The 20,641-nt window shown below is 45.0% G+C and overlaps 1 pseudogene; it reads left to right on the forward strand.

The window, feature by feature from the left end:
* Positions 1-1,228: 1,228 nt before the first annotated feature.
* LOC146199844 (alpha-(1,3)-fucosyltransferase C-like) lies at positions 1,229-19,964 on the forward strand (annotated as a pseudogene).
* Positions 19,965-20,641: the final 677 nt, after the last annotated feature.

The following is a 20,641-nucleotide window of genomic DNA, read 5'->3' on the forward strand; positions in this document are numbered from 1 at the left end:
GAAAAACGACGTCTGATGATGGGGTGCGGTCTAAAAGGCATTGTAGGTCCGCATAAAATCTCTCAACGTCGACTTCTTCAGCAGTAGTGGTCGGTGCATAGACTTGGACAACTGATATGTTGAAAGGGTGACCTTGGATTCGAAGTGAAATCATTCGGTCGTTTTGGGGTTGTACCCTAGCACTGCTTTGCCCATTCTTCTGCTTACTATGAGAGCGACCCCATTCCTTCTCTTGGATTCGTGCCCACAATAAAAGACATAATGGTCGCCGGAGTTAAATTCTCCCATTCCGGTCCACTTGAGCTCGCTGATACCCAAGATATCAATGTTCAATCTGTCCATTTCTCGCTTGACGACATCCAGTTTACCTTGCGTCATAGATCTTACATTCCATGTTGCTATGTGATATATCTCCTTGCAACATCGGACTTTCCGGTCGCTTCCCGACACATCCACAACTGAGCGTCTTTTTGGCTTTAGCCCAGCCACTTCATTCGTCCTGGAGCTACTAGGAAACGCCCTTTGTTCATCCCCAGTAACATGTGGGACGCCTTCCAACCTGGGGGGCTCATCTTCCGGCGCCATATCTTTAATGGTATTGTGACTGGCCATAGGGTTGCCTTGGCAGGAAATACTGGAGTGGGTTGCCATTACCTTCTCCAGTGAATCACATTTTGTGAGAACTCTCTGCCGTGACCTGTCTATCTTGGGTGGCCCTTCACAGCAGAGCTCACGACTTCATCGAGTTTCGCAAGCCCCTCCGCCACGACAAGGCAGTGATCCATGAAGGGGAGCTGGGTATTGAAAGTGGTGATAAAGACACGATGCGTTATTCCGATGCTAACACACTTTTTGTCAGCGATAGCCGAATCCCGAAATAAGATAAGTGGTAAAATCGGATACAAAGCTAGGAAAATCCAGCGTCACTGCTATAAAAAAAAAAGGCTTTTGACTTTAGGCATTGGCCGTTGACATGTTGGGTATTGTACAGACTCTGACACCAAATGCGTGCATTGTTGCATTAAGCCAGCCTGATTTTATTGCGAAAGCAATACTACTCCTATTTTGAGCCCTTCTAGTAGCCACGGTCGGTAGGCACGTTTGACATTTAATGACCCCAGATAGCTGTGACATCATACCAGCTGCGAGAGATGGGCTACCAAGTAGAGCCGTGGGGTGGCGGCGGTCGGCAGGCACGGCGCGACGCGGATGATATGATGACGTCACTATGACGTCATACCAGCTGCGAGAGATTGGCTACCAAGTTGAGTCGTCGGATGGCGGCGGTCGGTAGGCACGACGTGCTGCAGCTGGAGCCGCGATGCTACCGAGTGGAGGCGCTGCTGTCACCTCTTTTGTCGCAGTTTAGAGGAGGAGGAGGAGGAGAACGATGGGTATATAAATGCTCGCGCATGCTCAGCTGAGGCACTCGCTAGGCATTCTGATAAACAGAAAGAAAAGTCACGCCGTCTCGATGAAGCCAGGAAACGACAGCGGGCTACAGAGACAGAGAAAGAACGGGAACAGTGTTTCGCTCGACGGCGCGCTCAAGATACAGCTAGACGAGCGCGTCGCGCTTCTCTTGAATCGTCCTGAACCGGTGACGACTCCGAATAGAATGTAATGGACGCTGTCTATTACATTCATTACATTGTGTCCTGGTTTAATCGTACGGTCAACATTGTACGCCACAACTGGCTACACTACAGCTTAACTATAACGTAGCCATGCTAATATTGCTTTCGCAACTACCGAGATATAAAGCTAAGCCCCAGCTATTTTTTTGAAAGAGGAAGCGTATGAAATCAGGAGCAATGTAATTGCACGAAAGGGAGGGCCGATCTGTTTTCAGGGTTCAATTATTATTATTGCCTTTGATGAAGACCCGTACAATACCCTTACTAGCAACTACACTGGGCCTAATGCATGGAACTGTACTTGCCCTGAAATCTCATAAATGTGATTCAAATCGATTCCCTTGAACGACAACGTAAGTGCCCTATATATTCACCCAGGTTGAAATTTCTGGTCGCCGCGTACCCTCACGAGCAGCAAGCAGCGCGGGGATATCCATTTGTAATTATGTGGCCACTAGACTCCACCTAAAGACGTTTGCAACACACTTGAGCCCACAGCTTTCATATCCAGTGAAGGCTCCAAGAGCTCCAATATAGTGCTTGAAAGAGTTGAGGACTACGTAACTATTTCTGGAAAAATTATTGCAGTAATTCCCCCGCACCCATCTTTTTCATGTCAGGTGACCGCAGAATACTGAATCACGTTTACTGTTGTATAAGTTGTAGATCTGACATATTTATCCTATAAGGACCGTCGTACACTTGAAAAAGCAATGTACATTCTTCCGTCGCAGCAATGCCTTGGGCGCCTGCACCATGTAACGCTGCTGGACTTGATGGAACGCAGCGCGGACGGGCTTTGATTACGCCGCGTTTTTAGAATAACCGCAATTTTTTAACGTTAGCCAGTTTGAATTTAATTTCGTCCTGGAGATACATTTGGGGTACTTCTGGTATCAAGTAACGGGCGCAATGCTTCAATGACCTCGAATATTAGATAAATACGTTAAATAACTTTCCTAAGTTTTTTATTGGCTGAAATTGAGCTCGGCCTTCAAGCAGTGTAGCCAAGAAAGAAGCGCACGGTACAAGTCACAAATAGATTGTAGCGCACGGTACAAGTCACAAATAGATCAGCTCGATAGGCGGCTTCACTTCATAACGCAGCGCAAGCGGGGTCGCCCGGCGTAGAACCTGCTCTTCTACACTTTAAGGTCTGAATGCTAGCGTAATGACTGTGCGCATTGCGTACTACGATGTCATGGTCGGTACCAAATTGGCAATGAACCGCTGCGCGCTAGTCAGGCTCTAAAGGGCTGCTACAGGCGGGTTAGCGTGGATGCGTTACGATACGCTGCGCCTATCGTGGTTATATTTGCAGGTCTTCTAACACACGCTGCAATTTCTTTAGGAAGTTGTTTCTTGGCTGTACTTCTTGGAGGACGAGCTCCAGTTCTGAATATACAATATACCCCCTATTATAAAGCATAAAACGTTACTTACCGTGTTCAGTTATTTAGCGAACTAATAAAAGAAGTTCAGGAGAGTAAACTGCTGGGCTAGTTGGTGCATATTACATAGAAAGGAAACCAGTGAAACTAGACGTAGGACCAAAGCAAAGAAGGCAGACACGCACCACACCGCTGTACTTGTGTGGTGAGGAGTCTGTTTTCGCTGGTTTCCTTTCTATAATAAAAGCAGTGTCCCTCTTACTAGGAACGACCATAGCCTAAATATCCCCCAAAGAAAAGAATAAATCTAAAAGCAATCATTATCCAAAAACAATTTTTCACCTTCAGAAAAAGCACCCAATATTTTTCACCGCGTTTCACTGCAAACATATGTTCAGTGGAACAAACCAAAGGCATAGATAGACCTCTGGAAATATTTAACATATGTTTGCATTGCGTCCCATTAACATACTGAAAAGGCGCACTATATATTTATCGGCATGCGCAAGTTTTTCAAGAGAGCGGGAATAAACTTTATTAATATAAAGTAATTACAAGGCTGGCTCACACAGTTCACAAAGCTCCCCAGGCCTGACCAGTCAGCTGGTGCTGAAGGGGGAGCTCTGTGTAAGCCAGCTTCGCCTCCCACTGTTCACGAGTGAGTTCCTGTGAACTGTGTGCTTTAGGTTGCTCTGAGCAATTCCAAACCAGTGGATGATGTCAGAAATCTCTCCGAATGCCTGACATGCATTTCTGGAGTATATATTGTGCGGACCAAATCTTATTGTGTTGAACTGGGTTTGGCAGTGTGTGGGCTTGCATGTTCCGCTATGAAGTGGCTTTCTGACGATTTAAGTCTATGTGGGGAACAGCGTATTTCATGGACTAAGTCGGTGTTAATTTATGATTTTGCCGCATGTTACAGCAGACGAATATTCGAAGGTAGACGGCGACGGGGCTGAGAATGTGTGACCTCGAGCTATCCTGTCAGCTGCTTCAATGCACTCTAAACCTTCGTTGGCTGGGGCCCACAGAATACTGTTACGGGTGCGTGTACCGGTAGTATGATTCCTCATGATGGGGGCAACCGCTTGGCACAGTTGCAGGCTTGCTGCGAGTCGCTTATGACTGTAGTCATTTGCTTGGTGGGGTCAGCTTGATAACTTTATCAAATACTAGTTTTAAACGAAAGATGGTTGGTTTGGTTGGTTTGTGGGGTTTAACGTCCCAAAGCGACTCATGCTGTGGGAGACGCCGTAGTGGAGGACTCCGGAAATTTCGACCACCTGGGTTTCTTTAACGCGCAGCACTTGGGCGTCTTGCTTTTCGCCTCCAAGCGGCCGCCGAGGCCGGGATTCGATCCCGCATCCTTGGGAACAGTAGTCGAGCGCCGTTTCCCCTGCGCCACACCGGCGGGCGTCTTAAACGAAAGAGGGGGGAATCGACAGGATATTTAATGCAACGGGGAGATAGTCGATGGTCTCGCATGCTAGCCATGGTAATTACATTCGCTTCTAGACGAACCCTATGCGGCAAGAAATTAGCTGGCAAAAAAAAGTAATCGGGAAGTTAGCAGGAAAAACACGTAACCTATGAACCTGGAATTGACAAATTGGAGGGTAATATGGGCGATTATAGGCTGACAACAAACGTTTTTAGGCTGATTGCTACTAGTACTGTAGGAAAAACAACTGAGAGGGAAGAAAGTTCTCGAGTAGTTACCGCTTGTTTGCCAGTTTCCGTAATTGGGCTGCGCAGCAGGCATGCGGAGGGCACAATGGCGCCCAAAATTTAGAATGCCTTCCTGCATTTAGCAGAAATAGCAGGCAGACTGCCTAATACTGCCGAATAACCCTTTGCTGAAAGATCACGCACTTTCTTTATTAACCCTCTCTGGCTTTAACCTAATGAGATCTGCTTTCCTTGCAGGACCCCTTCCAAATTTGAATTACGTATGGCTGACCGGAAAACGAGGCTGAGGCTTTTGGCAGGTGCCTCTCTTCTACTAATGTCGTGTGCTTACGTCATGTTCTGCCTGCATGCTGGTAAGGTATGGGTGCCAGCGCCCATGTCAATATCTAATCAAGTCGGCGGACGTAGAGAGCAAAATGGAACTGGCAGCGACGGGAAAGCGAATTTCACCAAAGTTGGTAAGTTTCTAGTAAAAAAAAAAAAAAAAAACCGTGTACCTTTGATGATGTAAGTGTAATAGCTGGCAAGTGAATGACTACTCATCGGGTTGAGTGACATCACCAGACCACATGACGTAGTTTAGGTAACGGGCGTTACCAACTGAGGTTTTGTTTTAAGATAGGAGTGCGAGGTCGCTGTCCAGCCTTCCAGGACCCTTCTAAGGAGGCGAAAAATAACAGCCCTGTATTGATATACTGTGTTGAGAATGTACTTCTATATTGGGCCGGACGTCTCAAACACGGTACCAATATTATTCAAATGAATTGTGCTTCCTCCGCTTTGTCTGCACTTTCACCAGACCGCCCTAATGTATCTATGTCAGCTATATTTCATATATTACGGTATCTTTCGGCTGTATGCTAATACGTAGTTTGTGGGATGTTAGATGCATGGAACAAAACAGTGCAGAAAAGTGAGTAGCAAGCAGCATATACGTGAGAGGGCATCCAACAGGAGAGCCAGAACGCAGGGGCCATCAATGCTTTGCGTGATACCCTTAAACGCGGGATTGAAATATCTCCCTAATTTTCTCCAAGATTTGCTTTGCGTCATATCCATAACGTGGGACTGAAATAGCTCCCTAATTTTCTGCATGATTTTAAAGCGAAAGCCTTTAATGCCTCATCGTTGTCGACAGAAGGTTGCCAGCAGAGGTGTTACGCTTTCGAGAGAAAGAGTTAAAAATAAATTAATAATCTTTGTCTCCATCGGGAATCGAACCGCTATCCTTTGGATCCCCAGCCCAGCGCTTTACCAACTGTACCCCGCTCCAGATGGTGTATCGCTCTTCATAAATCCCCTTATCTACCGTGAGGATAATAGCAAGATTCAGCGAGTGACAGATATTACGTCTGTCTTTTCCTATAAACCAATTACAGAATGCCGGTGAACTTAGATGCGTTCAATAAAATCCTGATTGTGTTCGATAAGGGGCGTGCAATGTACCATCACGACCGGTCATGACGTCACCAGACGATTCATGTATATACGAAGCTGACCGCGCCGGGCGTCCGATCCAGGCGTCCGTGCGGCGCCTTTTATTTGCCGCTTCCTAGAACGCCGCACCACACAGCAAATAGAAGTGGACCCAGATGTCTATAGGAGGCGCTAGTACAGCAGTTACCAGCTGCATTTGAAATTAATTTACAGGATAGAAAAGGTGGAGTATGTCATAATTCTTCGAGGACACATGTACCACGCCGTAAAGGAAGGGAGGAAGGTGGGAGTGAAAGAAGAGAGGGAGAGGTGCCATAGTAGAGAGCTACGATCCACTGCGCTGTGATGGCTTTCGCCTCATCGCACTTTAGTGGTCCAAAGTGCCCTCTAGAATTTTTACATCAAGCTTTTTATGAACTAGTCGTCTAAGCTAAGTACGGATGCCTGACTGAAAAACTTTATTGAGCAGATAATGCCTGATCTCGTATTAAGTTAGGTGTCGTCTATAGCGGCACGGAACGTAGTCCTAATGCAACAAAATCCGAGTTGACTGCAATTTTGCTTATCTATGAATAATTAAGAGCTATTGCACTGCCGCCTCGATCTGAGCCACCCAGATTCAGGTAACTTGCTGTTGAGCTTGCTAGTGTGCAGTATTGTTTTCACTGGGGAAAAATAAAAGGATGAAGCTCGAAAGGAGATGGCAGAACAAAGCGCCACTTTAAAAGTTTTACAGAAGTCACATCAGGTGTCAGCCCTGGCTCAAGGACGACAGGACAGGGCTGGCTAAATAAGTTTTATACGCTGCGCAGAAAACAAAAATGATGTTTCGTTAAGGCGCTGGCTGCCTCTGCTTTTCATTTCAAAAAGGTTTTATCAGTGAGCTTCCCTGGCTTCCGCGTCCTTAGTTCAACCGAGAAAAATGTCGCCAGTGTAACATTGTTCACATGTGCGGGAGAGGCATATTTTACGGCCTCCTTTATGCGCTTCTACGGATCTGCACCGCCCTTACACTTTTCGCGAGATCGTAAGGGTTTCGTGTCAGTGAAAACACGACGGTGCTCCCTCTAGCTCTCTGAGAGGACTGATTTCACACTTGACGGCATGCGTGAATGCCTGGAGCGAAAACAAAAAAGGATTCCTAATGTGAATGAATGATCAGTGCATGTCTGAAATTGCTTAACTTTACAGAGCAAATGATTTTACGCAATAAAAAATGCATTTCACTGACGATTACACTTTAACGTCGTGTGGCACGCGACCACGTCAGCTGCTCCCGGCTGCGGATACTTGTTCGCATACATGCGCGCTGCTATCCGCATAACCACTAACCCGCTTTAGAACAGTAGTGTAGATCAACAAAAAAAGAAAACCGATTTTTTTATTTCATTACTAAAAAATATTACGCACTGTGCCAAGCAAAAGCATACAGTGGCAAGGCCGCAGGAACGCTAGAAGCCATTTAAAAACGGCGCCGAAAACCGCTCTTCCTGGTATTTAAAAATGGCAGACTCGAGGCTTTGTGTACATGGTGTTTTTGCATCATTTCTTTAGTATGTATGCACATTTTTGCAAGGTATATTGCTAACTCGGCAAATTTATCTACGCTCTCCCATTTTCACGATTTGTTATTGCAATCTTTCCTTCTAATGCGATCTTGTAGCGCGTTGAAGCGAAGTCATTGGTTTTTTTTTTTTTTTTGTGAGATCTGCGCATGTGCTTTATGAACGTTTTTTGGCATTTTAGCCACTACATCTACCTTGGTTTGGCCGCGTATTGTGCTTGATTATGGCAAGACGCAGCCTCAATGTGGACGAGAAAGAGAAATAATTCAGCGGGAATTACTTCACGAGAAATGAAGCGAACGAGCAGCCGCTCGTCGAAGTGCTAGTGTCTCGAATATAGGCGAAAGTGCGCCATGTGACACTTTCAACGAGAAAGAAGCTACCTCTTCAGGATTTGCTTGACTGATATAAAAATCCTTCGCGACTTTTTTCGGGCGTCTGCGTTGTGCAAGAAATGCAGGAAATGTGAGGTGAGCCTAACGGAACACATTGATGGCACAATTGGACTCGCGTGCACCATGAATGTATGTTTTATTGTATGTTTTGAGACAAGCTCGTTCCAAATATCTAATCGAGCCTAAATTGTATGTTTGGAGTAAGCGAACGGTTTGTTTACGGGCTGCGAACATGTCGGAAAGGGCTGCTGGCTGGCCGTGTGATATGCGCTGTTTGAACATGCCTCCGCCGCCTACGAAATTTACGTCATACACTTAAAGCTTACTTCATGCAACAGAGGCTGGTGCTTCGCAAAGCATCACCCGAGCTGTTGACGAGGTGAAGGCTGACATACCTGAAAGTAATGAACCGCAGGAAATAGCCGTTACTGTGGATGAAGCTTGGAGGAAGAGAGGGCATTCATCCCTGCATGGCGTCGTCACACTTATATCAGTGGGCAATGGCAAGGTGCTAGATTTGGAAGGGAAGACTAAGTTCTGCCATCTGGTATTACGGAATCTCCACTCTGACATCAGCCACGAAGAGTGCAGAGCAACTCATTTGGATCACCTGGAGGTATGGAGGCTGCGGGTGCTGTTGGCGTTATGTACACCAAATATATTGGTGACAGAGACAGCAAGGTATGCTTTGCTGTCAAAGAATCGAAACGCACGAGTACGTTGGCCATGTGCAAAAGCGTATGGGGACCAGGCTTAAAACCCTCAAGACTACCCTGAGAGGTAAGAAGCTGTCAGATGGACTACCACTGTTTGAAAGTGGTCGTCTCACAGAAAAGGACATTGACTCCCTGCAATTTTATCATGGCAAGGCCATACGTGAGGAAACCGGCAGCTTAGAGAATATGCGAGAGGCGGTGTGGCCAATTTATTTTCATAAGCTTACTACTAATGGAAAGCCAAATCATGGACTGTGCCCCAAAGAAGCGTCGTTATGGTGTGGATAACACCGGGCCCTCAGTGAAGGATACCCTGAGTGATAACGCCATAAAAGCAGCTTGTCAACCGCTGTTCTGAAAGACGTCAAGCCAGTGTTCCAAGCTATGTCATCGCCAGGCTTTCTAAGCAAGTGTTTGCGCGGCAGGATACAGAACAGTAAGGAAATCTTGATTCGGCAGCTTTTCGATGGAGGCGAAAAGCAAGGCGCCCGTGTGCTGTGCGATGTCAGTGTACGTTAAAAAACCCCAGGTGGTCGAAATTTCCGGAGTCCTCCACTACGACGTCTCTCATAGCCTGATTTGCTTTGGAACATTAAACCCCACAAACCAAACCAAACCTAATTCAAAAAGGATAGGGGCTTTAAACAAAACCTAATAAAAATGGGTTTCTATGTGCACCTAAAAGAAGTATCTGGTACCGCTGTCCGAAAACAATGTTTGTTAAGAATGACGCATTAAAAACTGGCCACATGTGATGCTGTAGCGTACTATAATGACGGAATCGTGCACAAATTGACGTCGTGCAAACACTTGGCATCACGCGAGGTGTATTCCGTGCAGTCTGTCTGAACCGGATTTACAAGGAGCGCGTTGCAAGGGAAGAGTTTCGATGTTCACCGGAGAGCAAGGAACATCGTAGAAAAAAAAGAAACATAAAAAAAGGCTTCAGGGATGATACTAAAGGGCCAGAAAGTGCGCGTATTCTTCCTCTGCATTTTGATTCCTTGTGTTCTGTGGCAAACATAAAAATTTGTTTTTTTCAAAATCACTTTTTTGAAATTTTTTGAACTTCTATGTACCTTTTCTCGAAACCTATCAGGCCGATTACGCTAAACGTTTCTCAACTTCTAAAACCTTTTGCAAATAGTCTGAACATAAAACTTCTAACATCATTGGAGTTATTATTCGGAAAACATTTTATTCGAAAGCTCTCCCATGGTTGATGTCAGGGGAGGGTAATATACTTCTTTTAGGTGCACATAGAAACCCATTTTTATTAGGTTTTGTTTAAAGCCCCTATCCTTTTTGAATTAGGTTTAGTTTGGTTTGTGGGATTTAACGTCCCAAAGCAACTCAGGCTATGAGAGACGCCGTAGTGGAGGACTCCAGAAATTTCGACCACCTGGGGTTCTTTAACGCACACTGACATCGCACAGCACACGGGCGCCTTGCTTTTCGCCTCCATCGAAAAGCTGCCGCCGAGGCCGGGATTCGATTCCGCGTCCTTGGGAACAGTAGTCGAGAGCCGTAACCACTGCGCCACCCCGGCGGGTTCCTTTTAGATTGTTAAGTTTCACTGCAGTCAAACTGTTTTGTTTCTGAGAAAAGGTGTGTACATCTAATTCTACACATCAGCCTAAAATTTGCTTCTGAAATAAAAACTTAAAGCCTGCTGTAACAAAATTACACAAAATAAAGCCAAAGGTATGCTTATTCAACAACCAAAATTTGAGGATAAAATATGTAACAGCTGATGAGCTATGAAGCTGAAACCACGAAAACCCATTTATCCTACCATGCCCCCTTAATCCCTAAATTCTTAATTTGGACTGTTATCTCGAACATGCAAATTAGCGTACAGCAGTGTGCATTGGCCTGAGCATGCAGCTCCTGCAAACTAGGCAATGCAATGCGGTTACCATGCAACACAAACGTTTGGCCCAATATAGAAGGGTGTTGGCAGTTGATTTGCTCTATATAGGGCTGTACATCGCGAACACATTTTCAGTATCCCGGCCGATAGTTATTGTTCCTGGGCTAGACGTCATACAAACCGACGGGTAGGCACTGCCTTTCTATGTCACCTACCGGCTGTCAGAACCTTACCGTAATTGTTCGTGCGCAATGCAGACAGCGCCAGTGCCAGATTAGGGCCTTTCCTAGGCAGCACAAAACACTGGCCCAATATTAGAAATGGGTTGCCAATGTCCGAGTCTACATAGGATCAAGTCCACTCCATATTGGGCCGGTGCATTACGTTTTCTGGGTATACTACCCAATCAAAAATGAATTCTTGGAACACTTTAGGTCGGCCTTGAAACATATGAGCGGAAGCATTGTCGGGATCTCTTATATAGCGGCCTGGAGTCATGTTTGGATATTTGTTTTTAGAAATCAGCGCTGTTTTGTATTTGTTTCGTGGTCATCACAAGGTACACAAGACCTCACTTCAGCCAAGCTGGAGGAAGATTAATTCATGTCCAAAGGTCAGCATGTGTGACTCCCGAGCCAATGTCCACAGTTTTTATTGCCTTTTATTTACCTAGTTTTTGTTTTTTCAGCGCCAAATTTTACATTCTTACACTTCGCAAATGCGTTTCAGCCATGTTCTGACTTTATCATCAAGATTTATAGATATATTTGTTCACTTTTTACTTTGGTTGCTCACCTGACGACCGTGGGAATTTGACTATGTGATGTCACGTATAGTGGGGCGTCATGATTAGCGTGACTTGATGACTCTCACGGCTAGTCCTAGTTTCTCCGACACAACACCGATAGTCGCTGCAAAGTCAGCTGTTGCGATATTAACACTAGTCTGTTAATAAAGATATACACATTCTCGAGCACATTAAATATCTACTGTCCTACAAGTACACGCTCTTTGCCCAAGAACAATAATAGCATCAGTACATAGCGCTGTCAACGATAGAAGCGTAGAGAAGGCAAAATGAAAGGCAGCGCAGTGCCATGTAAGGGCGAGAGAGTAACAGGATGATAAGCAAAATTATGTAGCGGGAGTCGGAAAGTGGAAACAGGGGATGAGAGGCGGCTTTGTGAAGCCCGGCGCCCCACCCGGGATGCCAGAAGTGGGGATTCAGTCCTTGCTCAGCGCCCTTGAATGAGGCTAGGCGTAATTAGATTTGATGACGATACCCGAGCAGAGGCTCGATCTAAAGATGAGGAGCGCAAAGCAGCTGAGTGAGCTTACAAGCTTATTGTCGCAGGCAATGTAATCACATAATCACAATTCACATTTGCGCCTAGGCAGAATAATCTCATTCTGGTATCTGTTCTCATTCTAATTTAAGGTTTGACTTGATTTTTGGACTGCGTTTTGTATATTCGCTACGCCATTTTAGATTCTTGCTTGTGTCTGCGTCGGTTATTGGACGCGAGAAGTATGTGTCAACAGAAAGCATAAAAAGTATACCACATTTGACGAATTCATTTATTGGAATATGCATGCACTCAGCTTTTAAAATGTATAAGATGCAGTCGTGTTCGCAATTCCGAAGCGCAACGCATTGTATCCCGGTTCTTCTCGCTGGCCAACTAATCCAAAATCTAGTTGCGCGTTAGAATGGACGCACGATGAGCCGAAGCAAAGCGACGCCACCTGTTACAAGTTCGCGTCTCGCAAAACCGACACTACTGGCGCAGAAGCCGCGTTGCAGCCAGGGCCGGATCATCCAGGATCCAAAGGGTTCAAATGACCCGGGCCCTCTATTCCCAGGAGCCCCCCGAGAGGTGGAAAAAATCGGCAGAGTTTGAGGTTTGGTCCAAATAATTATCGAATCATATTTTCCTTATTTCCCATGATCAAAGTAGAGGTTATATATTGCAATGTCGAATGTTTCAAAAGCTCTTCATTGCGTCTTACGCTTAATACCAAAGTCAACCTCAAAGCTCGCCATTCAAAGTACAAAATTTTGTGCTTGGCCAAATGGGTAAAAATTCATAAGGTTTTATCTGGTTTTCTCTTGATTTATTTCATTTCAGCTGGTCCCAACTACTACTCAACTATAATTAAATGGTTCCAGATGCCTACTCGCTGGAAATTAGCTGGTCCTAGTTAGTGATCGAGTTAAATGAATAGGGTTTAGCTGTTTTTTATTTGGGAGTCAACTCGTACCAGCTGGTAAACCAAATGACATCAGTCATTGCTGCTATTGAGGACAGTTGTGTATTTTATTGTTTCAAATATAAGTAGTGAAAACTGTAACAAAAGCAATAAATTATTCGTTGGAAGTTATGAAGGCTGATAGCTGACAGGCATCTCAGCAGTTTGCCCCCGCTCAGTGAGGAGGCAGAGATTCTCAGGCGGGTTAATAATGCAGATCTCATCAAGAAGCTCTCCCTGCAAAGTGCTCGAGAGCGCTTATATAAACGCAAATGCCTTTCTTCACTTTCTTATAAGGGGAGTGAAAAAAAAGAGATTTTTAAAAATACGCACTTCATGTTGAAGTTAGCTTCCTGCGAAATATATGTAAACGTGCAATATTTATAGAAAAATTTAGAAGGACGCTTAAGCTTCGCCTTGCAGACGCAATAATGTGGCTGAAGTGTTCACCCTATTCGAATGAAAAGGACATGTACGCGAACGAAGATCCGCATGTGTAGCCGGCAAATAAGAGCTTGCCGTATTAATGCTCTCATAATGCACTTAAAGCACAGAACCGGGTTAAGTGGAGAAATATGGGAGAGGCCTTCGCCCTGCAGTGGGTATAATCAGGCAGATGATGATGATGATGATGATGAATGCACTTAAAGGCGGAGCTTAAGTGTTCACCTCATGTTTTTTCCGAGTGCTGTCTACGGCGGTGGCGGCTTCTCGGTAGAACGAGCTGTATACGCTAGATTGTAAAAGGTGTCGCTGAAAATGAGTGCAATACACGCAAAAGTGCTTGATTCTGTTTTAAAAGTGGAAAATATGTGCAAAAAAAAAAAAGAAATATACGGTCTTTGTTAATTTGGACAATCCGTAAAATTGTAAATATATATTATTGAGTAATTGGGCGTCGTAATTAAAACTTTAATTTTGTGGCATTTCAGTAGAGATGTAATTTTCTACATGTGCCCCCTTTTCGAAAAGCTTTACCTCTCAGCATCATGACAACGTTTGAAGTATTAAAGCCTATTTGCTGTACTTTAGGTCAACATACAGAACATAATGTCGCAGTTTCTGTAGAAACACTCTCTTAGCCGAGCTACAGTTTGTCTTGCTGCAATATTTCAGAGAACTTTCCGGTGATTAATCGCGTATATACGGCAAGATTTTGCAAGCCAGTTTATGAACAAGACTCACCTCTACTTCGTCTGTCCTCGCACGCTGTGGATTTAGCCAAGGAAATATCCACGCGAGAAATATCTTTTTCGGATGTGGCGCGTTCTGATTTTGAAAGAGGATGTTGTGGTGTCCTGTTATTTTCTAGACTAGCTCACTCTAGATGCCAGTCTGTCCGTGTGCTCTGCGCAAGAAGGCTCAGGCGATGTTCATAAAAAGTCCCCAGACAAATAAATATGGTGTGTGTTCTCTGTAGAAAATTCTAAAACGCATCAAGTCCGAAACGTGACAACAGAGAGCGGGATAGTGTAAAAGGGGTTATAAGGGCCATCTTAATCTTTTGAACCGGACCCTCATCACCGGTAATCCGGCTTTCGTTGCAGCAACTACCCAATTTCCCGCAATATGCAGCAGGTGCATATTTTCGAAATATACTGAAAAAGCACAATTTACATCACGGACGAAGACAAATATGCATCACAGCGAAAAAGGTGTCTCTATTCCATAACAGAAATGGATTCCACAAACGTAATGAGCATACTTTCCTGCAGATTGTTTTTCCTGTTTACTGTATCATTCATCTAACAGTGTCAGAACGGTAGAATTGATGACCACGGATGACACATGTAAAATAGGACGGCCAATTGAATGAAATACTCTTACTGTAACACATGACCGTTTTAAAGTATCAGCTAACCACGTGAAAAGCATTTCTAAAGGTGCAAGGCTGCTACTTCTGCCTACGAGAAACGTTTTTAAGGGTACAAATATTTATTAACTCTGAAGGGGTGCAAGGTTCTTCTAAAAATTTTACTCCTTCTCTTGCCTTTCAGAAACAACGAAAAAACAGATACCAACGACGCTTCCTCCACTGAAGCGGGAAATGGGTATGGCTTTAACAACCCGACGCCACTCTGGCAATGACACACACCATAGTGGAGAGCTTGGAGTTAATTTCGACCGCTTTTAGAACTTTACTAATTAATTGTTCGCGCAGCGCACGGGCGCCTTTTGCGTTTCTACTTCAACAAATGCGCCCGGCAGCAGTGGTGTACGAATCCACTCAATATAGTCGAGCACCTAATCACTGAAGAAGTGCGATGTGTAGGGAAAGAATTATCCTGAACTATAATTATAGGGCTGAAATTTGCACGGTGACCTTTGCGCACGTAAGCATACAAAAAGATCTGAGCTTTTTTTTTATTATTGCAGCGATCGACTTCGATCACTCGCATTAACTCCAAAATTATCGCATTGAAATGTTGTTCTTTTTCTTTGTTGTTGTTTTTTGTTCGGTTTCTTTTGTAGGATTCAACTTTGCAAAGGGACTCTGGATATGAGAGAGGCCGTGGTGGAGGATTGCGGAAATTTCGACCACCTGGGGTTCTTTACAACGTGCACAGACATTGCACAGTACACGGCCGCAACTCTGTTTCTGTTCATGGCAGTCGGCACACGTGCCTTAGCGCGTTTTTGTCACGTGAGACAAGAACGCGCTGAAACTCCTATAATGCTCGTAATCGTGAGCGCTCGTTTAAGCTGCGCTATAAAAGTTCATTGCCTCGCGTCAGAATGCAGCGATGGCCATCATAATATCGAGAGTCGGACGAGTTCATTCCGTCGTCATCGATTTGTCTTTTGTTTTGCATTTCTCAATAATTCCGCATTTCCGTCACGCTTACACAGACGCGGACGCTGAGAAAATGCCTGAATCAATATAGTACCCAAGAGAAAAATTCTCATGCAAAACACTACCGAGAAAAAACTCAGTAACAAAGAAACAATGCGTAATCAGATAAGGAACTCGGTAAGATAACGAAAAATGCTGCTTGCAGGAATTAGATAATAATGAAGTTGTCAGTTCCCTGTATAGTACTGCTTAGCCGAACACCAATCTAACAGCGTTAATTTTTCCTGGAATCGAAATATTATTTAAAATCATCATATATTACTTCATATGTATGATTTCAACACGCAGAGCTTAGAGATAACCTTGAGTGAACAATTCCGCGATTAAGCGGTCAAGAAGAGAAATTACCTGAAAGTGATAGACCGCGACATAAATGGCGAAAGGTATTTAATGTGTACTGTTCTCTTAGTGAATGTTTGGGTCATTTGAAATATTTATTTTTAAAATATGTTGGACACCTATAGAAGAAACATTATTTACGAACCCTTTAAGTGTATGAGTTCTCTCTCTCTTTCTCTCTCAAAGAAAAGAATAATATTTTGTTCGTATTCACTCTGGTGAAAATCGAGCCGAATTTTCATCAGTACAGAAGGTCACGTTTACCAAAGGCATTGTCTTGTGTATGTAAAGCGTATGACCCACCTACGTCTTTCTTTTATAGAGTGATCATACGTATTGGATGGAGAAGAACCACGGGCATTCAGAAGGCTTGAAGAGCACCGAACTGAATTTCAAATGCAGAGTAACTGATTCTAAATAAACTTGCCCTGAGCGAAGCTTCAGTTGCCCGAAATTATTAGCCTAGTTTGTTGACTTCGGCTAAAAGTATGACACTTTATTTCGTTCCTCTCGCAGGCGCTTTAATAAAACAATGGCCTTGGAGGTCGTTCCATCACCGCTCGAAGCCCGATCTGCCAAGGATCCTCTTCTGGACTAAAATTTTTGGCGCTTGGCATTCGGATTTACAGAAGGGGGATCCTGAACTGCAGAACAGTGGTTGCCCCGATCGCTGCTATTTGAGCAACGACCGTCGTACATTAAATATCAGCGACGCCGTTGTCTTCTACGGCCCTGACCTGGTCCCGAGCCTTATGCCAAAGCAAAGAAGTCCGTTCCAGAAATGGGTCTTCTGGTCCCTCGAGCCTCCCAACATGGCCACTGTGGAAAAGTTCAGGGGCCTCACGGGAATCTTCAACTGGACATTTACCTACCGGTGAGTTCCTTTGTGCTTCAGGGCAACATTATATGAAGGAGCACTGAACAAGGGTAGAGGGGAGGAAGCCTCAGTACGTAGTCGAGCCAACGCTTCGACAAGTGAATTGTCTTCGCCTGGGCTTGTCCACTTGTCGAAAGGTTGGCTGGACCTGCGAACTGACCCCCCCCCCCTCTCTACCCTTGTTGATCAAGCTTTCATACCGCGTAAGCCACCCATCTTCCTGTCGTTCTATTAGGACCAACATTAGGACGAGAACATAGCCTCCATTTTACGCTAACATCTTGTTAATTTGTCCTCTCTCATTTTAGCATTCTAGTTATGGTGACAGGGCACGTCCCACGCGGTAAGGTAGTAAATCGATCACGAACTTAATTCCTTTTTTTTTTCATTTCATTACTAAAGAGCAGCATCCAATGGGAAGAGCAAAATGAGCACCAGTACGTACATGCGGAGGAGTATTCTACGCCATTTTAAAATTGATTCAAATGCCGCCAAACTGCTTTAAAATAGGCACATGCTGGCGTTGCGTTCTGCTCTGTTTATTTTAGCGTATACATTTTTGTTGGTTAGGAGAAGCTTTGGTCTGTAAAATGCAAGTGGGCTGGAACTGCCACCTAGCTAGGCAGCACTTTGCGGAGGAAATTCAAGCAATTGGGGCCCGTGGGGCTCTCTATCTCTGTATGGGGCCCTGTATGGATGTGATCTACCTTTGCATACGCATCTACGCGCTCAGCCTCTTTTGATGAATTAGTTGAAGTCTTCGCTTTCTCTGCCATCGGAATGCACTCCTTTTTCCCAGGCCCCTGTTCTCAACTCTGACATCAATATTTTTAAAACAAAATGTACAAAGTTTTGCTTGTTCTGCACTCAAAACAAATATTTACATTGTCTTCGTCCCTCAAGTTTCAATATTGTCAGAGGGTGAAAGACACGGTACGCTTAGAGCGATACCGCTTCTTCTTATTGTATTATCGGATGGAAAATAAGTTGGTTATGACGCCGCCGGCAGGAGTAGTTGCGAGGTGGCGCCGCACGCTTTCGCAGAGTGTGCCCCGGGTCACCATAAACTTCGTTGCTGTCTTCACGATCATGCTTTTCACGCTTGATAAACTTCTAATGTCGCATTTTGCTGCTCTGCTGCTGAAGGAATGAACGAAAGGGATCCCGGAGCAAAGGTTCCACATCCATTACTTACCGCGCCTGCAGGAAACAGCGCGCCTCACGTGGACGCCGATACGACTCTGTGACGTTCGTGCCAAGCAAATATATATATGTGCGACAATTATGTTATGACCATTTCCATAAAATATTAAAAGCCTGCGTTATTTCCGCCCGGACTCACACTGATATCAGATCGCGTGACCTCAGATTACTGCTATATAAATATTCACTGTCTTGTTCCTTCCCTCTCAAAGTCCTACCCTAACATAACCGCCGCACTGTGGATCTTTCGACAATTTCTAGGCGGACATAGTGTAGCAACACTCAAGTCATTGTTATAGATGCACAGGCCAATAACTCGGGTTCAGGTGGCAAAGCACTTTCGCTCTACGCAACGTATTCAAGTGAAAAAGAACTAACATGGAAGCAAAAGAGCTATAGCTGATAATTCCCAAAATAAGCTGTATGTCTACTCCGAAGTTATGCCTGCTACTCAGGAGGCGAGTTTGCATGTCAGCAAGCAAGGTACAATACACAGCTCTATTTTTAACCTGACGGAAAGAATGGGTCGGTGACAAAAGTACAAACTAGCTAGGGCTTCGTTTCATAAGAATGCTAAGGTTTTATGTCGTACAGCCATCCATTTGCTCCTATACTGCGTGTGACATCACAGTTTTCTCGACCACTCGAGATGCGCTTTCACCTTACTTTTGATCCTCAGTGGCTAAGGACCCCATGCTGCACTAAAAATGCCCGCGCCAGATGAGCGCCAAAATTTCTAGTCGCTTGGGAAAAGCTGGCCGTGAGCAGGTTACACCAACTAGGAGGCCCCCAGGCACTTCTTTCGCCGGAGCCCATGAGCCATTCATTTCTCCAGCCGAAAGCACGCTGGTAGGGCTTTGTAAAGGGCTGGAAAACGGCGTGCTACCTTCTAGACCGTGTGATAAATGTACTTTTTGTACTCGAGACATGCGTAAAATGTGGATCTAGCCATTACTACTCATACCGATGTAAAGTCATTAGATAACAAAGGCAGAAAGAAACCCATTTCTCTTTCTCTCTTTCACCATCCCTCTTGGTGAACCCATAATGCAGGCTGGATTCCGATATCCTAGACGTCTACGGCAACGTGACCGTCCAGAAACCTGGCCGCGAGATGTACCCCAATGGCTCCCTGAAGCGTATCTGGAGAAACAAGACCAAGATTGCCGTCTGGGCCGCCAGCCACTGCAATACAACCGGCAAGAGAGAGGACTACGTTCGCGAGCTGAAGAAGCACATGGCTGTCGACGTGTACGGCAAATGCGGCGAAATGAAGTGCCCTCGCAGCAAGGAAGCAGAATGCTACCGTTCGTTTTCTGCGAACTACCATTTCTACTTGTCCTTCGAGAACATTATCTGCAAGGATTACGTCACAGAAAAGCTCTTTAAGGTGCTCCACTATGACATCGTCCCCGTGGTATTTGGTGGAGCCAACTATAGCCGCATAGCGCCACCAGGGTCGTTTATCGACGCCCTGAGCTTCAACTCACCTAAAGACCTGGCGCTATACCTTCAAAAAGTGGCCGATAACTTCAGCCTATACAGCAAGTACTTCGAGTGGAAAGGCAAGTATAATGTGTGGGATTGGACTTACTACACCTTCTGCGCACTCTGCCGCAAGCTGCACAGCAATTCCTTCAATGAGAAGTCAGTGGTTCCGGATCTACTACACTGGTGGAACGCTTCGTCACATTGCCGGGCCTTTAACAGGAATACTAATACATTCTACGAGTGATTAACGGTCATTTCAACAGCGCACTTCTGCTGTATCTGCACCATTGGTATACATTAACGGCAACGCAACAAGGACCACCAGCAGTCTCTTCAATATGCAAAACGACGAACTGTCTTCGCTGTTTGGCCGCTGTCGCCTAATCGTGGCTAGACCGCGGGGTTCCACGTCATGGGTGGCGCTGTTTTTTTTTTTTGTGCCGTTGAAACATGTCCAAACGCGACTGAGCAAGGTGGTTCGGCGAAACCCCGTGTGCAATTAGTCACTACTCGGCTCGAATGCCCTTGGTGCACAAATGCATGCAGCGCGGTGTTCAAATATATCTGGCAACTGTGCACGCACGCCCCTGACTGCGTCAAAGAACTGTGGACCTGTGCTGAGGTATAAAGTAATACGTGACACTCTTGCTCAGAATTGAATGATAGATATTTTACTGAATCTTGTTTTTACTTTAGTGAAGCGATGCGAAGCATATTCTAATAAAGGATGCATCGACTTCACCGAGAAAAGCAGAAAGCGCAAACACATGCACACTACAAACTTCTCTAAGGACAGGCAGCATTCGGGAGCGCTTATACACTTCTATACTATTGCTCTGTTAGAACATTTGTCTATAGAAAATATCGCGCGTTACAGCCTTGCCATGAACCTGCTGATGGTGAACTCTCTCTGAGTACATT

The sequence above is a fragment of the Amblyomma maculatum genome, chromosome 2 (assembly GCF_055883805.1).
Source record: "Amblyomma maculatum isolate TAMU_Amacu chromosome 2, ASM5588380v1, whole genome shotgun sequence".
Classification (NCBI taxonomy): Eukaryota; Metazoa; Arthropoda; class Arachnida; order Ixodida; family Ixodidae; genus Amblyomma; species Amblyomma maculatum.